The sequence below is a fragment of the Lissotriton vulgaris genome, chromosome 7 (genome assembly GCF_964263255.1).
Source record: "Lissotriton vulgaris chromosome 7, aLisVul1.2, whole genome shotgun sequence".
NCBI lineage: Eukaryota > Metazoa > Chordata > Amphibia > Caudata > Salamandridae > Lissotriton > Lissotriton vulgaris.
Window position 1 is genome coordinate 180,697,947 of NC_141695.1, and position 8,088 is coordinate 180,706,034.

Genomic DNA, 8,088 nt, shown 5'->3' on the forward strand with positions numbered 1-8,088 from the left:
TCACAATATAAAGTGCTATAAGTGGTGGACTTACTCAGTTTCTGACACATGTGCAAAAATTAGCTATGTCAAAACAATTTGATCAAGTGCAAAACTGTCAATAAAGTGCATAAAGAACGCAGTCATGGATTGAATTCATACGATAATTGATTTCCGTACAGATATACATTTTAAAATATAGGTGGCCAAATGGAAACAAACATCTGGGGTTTCTAAATTAAACATCAGTTGCATCGCTGTTTTTGTACAACGCATTTTGTATTTTAAAAAGATGGTTTCAGATAAAATTTTCTAAAAGAAGTATAAAAGTTACAAAATAGCATAAAATGACAACCACTCTGTTTAGATTTACCATCGCATGGGCATAAACAGGTCCCGGGTTTCTTAATTGTGGGGAATGCCACTAGATGGTGCACAATTCCCAACCGCAAACGGGTTAGTACAAAACGGTGGGAACTGGTGCTAACAACGGTAAGGTAGGTTTGAAAGCCTTCATTAATGTTATATTCCAAATAGAGATTAAACATACTTTGTTTTACATATCTGTTCATTCTGGTCCCGTCTGTATATTTAAGGAATGTGACTTTAAGCTCCTGCTTAAACAACACTGGCCCCGTTGTTGAATCTTTAAAGATGTTACAGCCATACAGCGTCTTATACCAGTGTTGTATGTGACATAACCATTATGTTAATTTCAGACTTTTGCTGAGATAGAAACAGTGTGATGTTTGAAGTCTCTGACTTCGGAAGAGCCAGAGGCAAACTCTTGCACAACTGGCATAGTTAACCCATTTTCTTAACACTTTTTGATAAAGCTTCCTTGTGATCTATCAATTATTTGAATCCAACATTACTTTTTTGTCCATTTGTTGGCAATTGCTAATTAATTAATGATCAACCGTTGAGTTTCGCTTGAGAAGTCCCTGTTAAATACCCATCTGTGGCTATCACTTAGCAAACTGGACCTGAGGGCAAGTGTTGCACCTTTGCAGCCTTGCTATATGCTCTTGGTTCTTAGGGGTATATTAACAAGTGCCGGCGATAAATATCACACAGGGCGCTTAGCGCTTGCACATTTATCGCCGGCTAGCTTTGGAATTTATCGCCCTGTTAGCGCGTTATCAACTACATGCATTGCTGAGGCGATAAAAATTCCAGAGATAGTGTGGATATCACCGTTTTCCATGGTGGAAAACGGCAATATCCTAGATGATAGTGCCTGTGGTCTTAGCCACACAATCCACCCCCCATGTTAAGTATGCCTTAGTCAGGAATTTAACAGACGTTAAATTCCTGAGTTAAGGCAAACTTAACGCGATTTAAATAATCTCTACCCTTCCTTGTTAATATCGCGAAGCTGCCTTCGCGATATTTTCCCTGGTTGGTTTCACAGCCACGCTTACTCTGCATCTCATTAGCGATGCAAAGTTAGGCGTGCTGGAAACGGGTGCTAAGTCAGCAAAACACGTGATAGCGTGTCTTTGCTGATAGGGCGATAAAATTATCGCCTCTTTTCGGCCGAAAAACGGCAGCAAAAGCGGCGATAATTTTAAAGCGCTGCCTTGTTAATATGCCCCAAAGTGCCCTTGCTGATGGGACTGTACAAAACTTATGGTATCTGTTGTGTTCATTCCAAAAGCCCACAAGAACCAGTGTGCTAGACATATGTTACTCTGTGCAGGACTGAAGAAAGCTGAGTTGGGTTTGTGTAGAACTGTCAGTAAGTCACAGGGTTGTGTGCCAGTTCAGACCATCATTGTAAGTAACCCTGGGCGTAGTTTGCGGAGTCGGACTCCGCGGAGCTCCGCGAAGACGTAGTTGCACTCCGCAAACTACGCGTAGCTCCGCAGCCATGCGGAGTTGCTTGCTGGGCCCGCTCGCGCACCGTTTTTCGTCTTCGGGAGCGCGGTGCGCGTGTTCGGGGCGTTGCCTGCATGCTTGGGATGGCTAGCGCGCTAAATTACCCCAGAAGTTTGTCCCGCCTGCTTGCGTTCCCTTATTTCCTGTTCCGGGTCAAAATTAACGTGGTCGCGTTGTGCAAGACATGTTCGGGAACTCATCTTCTCGTTCGCACTACAAAAGTGCGTGATCGCGCTAAATATCGCGCGAACCTACCCATGCGGTCGCGATGGGCGCAGCCATCTTGGATCACACACTCTGGCTATGGTTTTGGGCCTACTTTTGCATCTTGTTGAAATCTCTTTAATCCTTGTCTTTTTACCCACTTTTTCAAACTTTCTTTAGTTATTACCTATTTCTCTCTGTGCCTAGGTTTATATTTTTCATTTTATTTCTACTTTTACAACTTTTCTATTGCTTTATTTTACTTCCTTCTTTTACCTTGCTTCTTCTTTCCCCTACCTTTTTGTCTTGAACTTTTCTTCTCCCCTCCACCCAGAACCATGGTCAAGGGCGCCAGCAGCAGCGGCGGCTCAAAGGGCAAGGCGCCAGTGCCCCAAAAAACCCGGCTGCCTTGCGGCAGAATGCGCCCCCTAGGGGTGAGGCCCCGCCAACTTTTTGGGGAGGAGGAGGTGGCTGCCCTGGTGTTTTTTATCCAGCGCTACCTCCCCTTGATGTTGGCAGCAGGTGGCAGGCCCGGCTCCGGCTACCACCATATTGAGGAGCGTCTCCGGCGGTGGGTGAAGGTGCGCCGGGCAGTCTTCAGCTGCTCCGGTATCTGGCGTACCCACCATCAGCTGACCCACCGCTGGGCAGACATTTTGGACCGGGAGCAGGACCTGTTGGACCTGCTTGGCGTCGAGGTCGTGGGTCTTGGTGAGTGGCTACCCAAAAAAAAAGAAAGTGTGTGTATAATATATATCTCTATAGTAGTATAAGTATTGTTATTGTATCTTTGTAAATCTTGGCTGAATAAGTAACGCGATGACTGTTGCTCCTAGTTACATTTCCGATGTATTCCGTTATTATATCTACTGTAATTGTATGACACTGGTCTGTGCTGCGCTTTTTCATCTTCACTGACTCTTGCGTGTTCAATTTGGCGCTAGCTTTTGCTGTTTATTGGTGTGAGATTTTCTTTATTGTAGAGAACTGAAGTTAGTTAATGCTATTAATATAGTCTTGTCCCCTTCCTTTGTCCGTCAGTGAAATAGCCGTTGATGGATAATTGTACGTGTTTGCAATGCATATTGTATCATTTTTTTTTCACGGCCTTCTCTTCTGCATGAATCCTCCTCTGGCAATGAATGCACAAGTTACTTTGTTCTTCTTACCTCAGCCAGGGCCGGATTTAGGTATGTTCAAGCTGTGCAACTGCACAGGGCCACCAAACGCCAGGGGCCACCCCACCAATATATATCCTTAATGTAATAATCCTCAGAGGATGGATACATATTTGCGTGGCGGCCCCTGGCAGGGATTTGGTGCCTCCGGCTCTGTTCCACTTCCAAACACCCTGACTCCCCCCTCTTCACTGGCCTCCGTGCTCCGCCCCGACCTCCTCTTCCGGGCCCCCCACCTACGCTCCCTGGCCAGGAGTCCAGGACCACCATGAGCCTAGAGCCGCCCCTGCCTCAGCCCTCCATAGAACTGATGTAGTTTGTTTATTGAGTGGGTAGGGCAGCAGTAGCATTCAGTCAGTAGCAAAACAAAATATGATGCCATGAACGTACAATTTCGTGTTAGTAAGTATGCACAAAGTTAAGCATGTCTCCTCCTTGTGATCTATGCATTTTGCTGGCAAAAAATGAAAAAGAAATGGCTACTTACAGATAATTGATTGATTACCCCATTCTTGAATCGGTGGTGTTGTTCAGGTCTTACTGCCTCTGTGTTACTTAGTAATCTGCAATCAGAATGTTTATGGAACATTTGATTTGTTTTCTCCAAGTATATACACTAGTCAGTGAATCATGCAAGGCAGTAGTCATTTGGTAGACCAATGTTTGTTTCTTTTAATGTTGTAGCAGTGGTTTTTGAAATGCTGTCTATGTTTCACAGCACTCAATGTTTTCCTCTTTCTTTATTATTATTTCTTGCATGAACCACAGAACCCAGGGGCAAGCAGAAGACTGGGACCGAGTCGGCGGGTGAACGCGAAGAACCACAGGCACAGAGCTCCTCTACTGAGGATCCTGCTGCTGTCCCCAGTAAGTCCAACAGTGTTTTCTTTTGGAACAATGATATTTCCCTAACTTTCTAACGGAGCTTTTTTTCCAACCGATTAATGACATTTCACCTAACTAAATTTTGACAAATGCTTGTTTGGTTTTATGTTTTCAAAATTTTGGGTATTACTATCTGTCCCTGCCTTTCTGTTCCTTGAAAGAGCCTCTCCTATGACTCGCTGTGCTACTACTAGACTGTCTGTAGGTAAGCTTGCCCTGTTGCCCACTCTTTAGTTAAGGTATTAATCTTTTCAAAAAATCTGTGATAGAATAGCGGAAGGCACAGGGTCCACTCCTGTCTTATGCTTTTTCCTCTGTAATGTCTCTTCTTTGCCAATTGACACCAACCAAGTATGCATCCAGATGTTGGTCTACTATTTTGTAAGCGTTAGTAATGAATACCACTACTACTCTTGCGGGTATTCTTCTATGCAGTCACATACATAACTATGTATGCACCACAAAATTGGATGTTGTTGGTGATAGGCAGGTTGGACCTTACTTACTTACAGTCTTACACCTCAGTCACAGAACTCAGAGGAACCCACAATTCAATGAACGACAACCTATATGGGCTCAGTCATTGGTCAATTATTCAATTACCCCTTTCCAGAACCCCAATATGAAGATGCCAAATGCTTTTATTACACAATCCATAACCTAAGTAACCCCCTTTTGCTCACTCTCTCGTCTAAGTCTACAAGACAACAGACACTGAAAATATACTTCCGAGTCAATGTGGTACTTCAAAACCTTTATTTTGTTAGAAGTAACTAAGTAAGTAACATCAATGTTTTTAAGTTGTTCCGTGAAATACGTCAAGGCCAGGGCCACCAGAAAAAATCCAGAGTTAAAAAAGGCTGAATAAAAAGTAATCTACATTTGTACAGCTACCAGTGCACGATAGGGAAATGTGGGAAATGTCGGAGACCCCTCACCATTGAACGTATACTGGTTGCATATGCCTCTTTTTGGTAAGCTCTGGAAATCTTTGCTTCGTAGAAGGAAATCTTCTCATCTGTCGAAAGATAATGACAAAAGTGGTGCACGTTAGACAGTATGAAAACATTACATACATTTATTCAACGTTTTTAGCTGTCATGCTAAAAAAAAAGGTGTAACCTGAGGCTGTAAGCAAACTCGATTCCACAATCCACATTCAAAAAGTAAATACGGGCCTTTCTATTTTCCAAACTCTTCAGGTGTATGCTTTGAACTATCATGTGGCCTCAAAGGCGTCTTCTCGTACTGCGCAACAAGCTGTGAGGTAGCATGCACAAAACTGTAGACATGTCATTGATGTACAAACTGGTTAGGTTACATGGTTCAGTCTAACTTTCCAAGGACTAGAGTAGCAGTATAGATGAGATGAGCTTGGGTACCATACCATACCAAATAAATGCTAATATGTGTAGTGTGTTACTTACTCTGCTGTACTAGGCAATGTGGACTACTACTGATTACGTACGTTGTACTTAACTGTTTTGCAGAACTCCATTCTTGGTGAACAAGTACAATGGGGGCTGTGCATCCATCTAAAAAGGTGTACTTAATTACTTATTTTTATTTGTGCAGAACCGGTACCATCCACCATTGCCGACGGGGGCAGCGGCGCTGCGACGGCGTCAGCAGAAGCGATCCCGGAGGGGAATGGAGGACCAGAGGCACCTACAGCAGCACCGGCAGCACCGGGGGAGGAGCCAACAACGGTGGGCGATGGTAAGTTACATTCAATAGTGATCCGCATTACTTGGTGGGTGGGGAAAACTTCCTCACTGTACTCTGATATTTATAATGAACTTGAAGTTCTACTGGACAATATATGACGCCACCTTTGTCATTACCAAGCTTAGCAAAAGCATTACCACCGGCGAGAATTGATAAAATAAGTTATACAGGCCTCTTCTATGTGACTACAACTCAGCTGTGAAAGGTTGGTGGCAGACTAAAAAAGTCTTATCCACAACATTACATGACCGCGATGGATTAACAGGAGATTGATTTTAAGTATGATGAAAGGAGCAAAAAAAAAGCACCAATCATATAATATAGAAGGATACTTTGGAATCAGCAATGCAGGTGTTTGAGAGCAGTTGGATGCGTGGGTTGTTGTGGAAGCATAGAAAGGGGAAAACACAGCTGCCTGCGTGGGTGGGAGACACATCCAATATCGGTGGTTAGTGGATAGTGGATACTAGTGTCGGCAGCGGTGTTTTGGTTAAACCCAAAGGCAAGGGAAGGAGGGGACGACTGGATGCATTCCGGGTCGTTGCTGGCGAAACACAAACCACCTAACGTTTGTTGCGCGATATAAAGAATGATAGTCTCTAGAGTAGACATTTACTAGTACTAGCTGGCCACTGTTAATTAATGTTAGTTTGAGACTGTCACTTTTCCCGGAAGCACAGAGTATATGATAGAAAAAAACGAGATATGAAAAAGACAGGTGTTCGTATGTGACCGTTGAAGTACACCCATGCTATGTTACTAGGGCAGGCATAATGCCGTGCCAAAAAGTCAGACAAATGAAGTATATAATGCGTAGAATGTTCAAGATAGATAAAACAACATTTTAGGTACTCAGCTTGCTTGCTATTGCTACTGTACTGTGCCGCCCACTATGTGTTGGATACATTTTGTGTTCTTGATTTGCTGGGATTTTTGATTACAACAATTCTGTCTCTTTCTTTATAGTTACTCCTTCTAAACCAACGAGGAAGGAGCTGGCAGTCCGGGCCCGTCAGCGGAAACTGCAGGCCATCGTTGAGGCCTACCGCCGGCTGGTGGCTCAGGCCGAGGAGGAGGAGGAGGAGGCGGCGGCAGCAGCTGCTGCCTCTTCCAATGCCCCGGCCCCCAAGCCTGCAGGAGTACGTCGGCGTGGTCAGGCAGCCGCCCGCCGCCAGATTTTCCCCGCATCGTCCACCCCCCCACAACAACATGGCTGCCAATGTAGGTGCCGCCAGTTCCAGAGAAAAATTCTCCTCCGGGTAGCCAGGCTGGAGGCTCAAAGTAGTCAGACAAAAAGACAAATAGAGGAGCGTGTAAAGATCCTGGTGGATCAACACTTAAAAGCCCGCCGGCTATGAGATGGACCCTGTTTGCCCCTTTTTCAATCATTTTGTTGGTGGGTGGGAATTGGGTGTTGGGTTTTTACTTTTTTTTTACATTACATTGAGCGTGGGAATTTGGTTGGGGTTAGGGGAGGCGGGTAGGGACAGCTGTGGTGTAGGATTTATATATATTTTATTTTTGTATCATCTTTAGTTATATATTAGATTATGTTAAAAATAAACGAGACACAAAGTTATGTTCAAAAGAAAACATTTGAAGTTCATTTGCGTTTCTTGGGGGGTTGGAGGGGGGAGTGTTTCACCAAATAATGTACGTTGTGCAACCTCGCAAGGTTTAATTTGGCCATGCAGGTCGGCGGACAGTGCTTTTTAATAATAAAATATATTGCCCACATCTTTAACATGCAAACAGATAGATGCGGTAAACCCTCACCGAGTTATATTTGTAGTATTAGAAGAACGACCAGTCTGTCTTGCGTTATACCTCACTGCAAACTTATCTTACCTGTGATTGCTGATGAGATGATGATGATTTATGATGAAGTGTGGCACTGCAAGGGCTGCATTTGATTTCCAAGACAATGGCGAAGAATCTGTGGTTCAGAATCAGAACTTCTGTGATAGTAGTAGTAGACAGACCCTGCCAGTAGCATTTAGAGACAAAAAGAAAGAGGCAGTCATTTGCGTGACAGACAATGTGGGGGTAGTATAAGTAAGTACAGTACATTGCATGGGTGACCCAATATTGCAACTGCTAAACTGAAACAAAACAATGGTTTTGGGGACTGGAAACTAAGTGCAAGAGAAGATAAGAAGAAGTTCAACTGTACTTGTAGTACTCACGGCAACGTCAAACTTTTCTAAATCATAATGCTTTAAACTTTAAACCC

At 43.8% G+C, this 8,088-nt stretch overlaps 1 long non-coding RNA gene across 1 annotated transcript; it reads right to left on the bottom strand.

The window, feature by feature from the left end:
• Positions 1 to 3,746: 3,746 nt before the first annotated feature.
• On the bottom strand, positions 3,747 to 7,833 carry LOC147701140 (uncharacterized). The gene is made up of 3 exons (XR_015297157.1): positions 7,704 to 7,833; positions 5,066 to 5,145; positions 3,747 to 3,805 (listed from the first exon to the last, which is right to left on the bottom strand). It is a non-coding gene; the product is annotated as an uncharacterized LOC147701140 (long non-coding RNA).
• Positions 7,834 to 8,088: the final 255 nt, after the last annotated feature.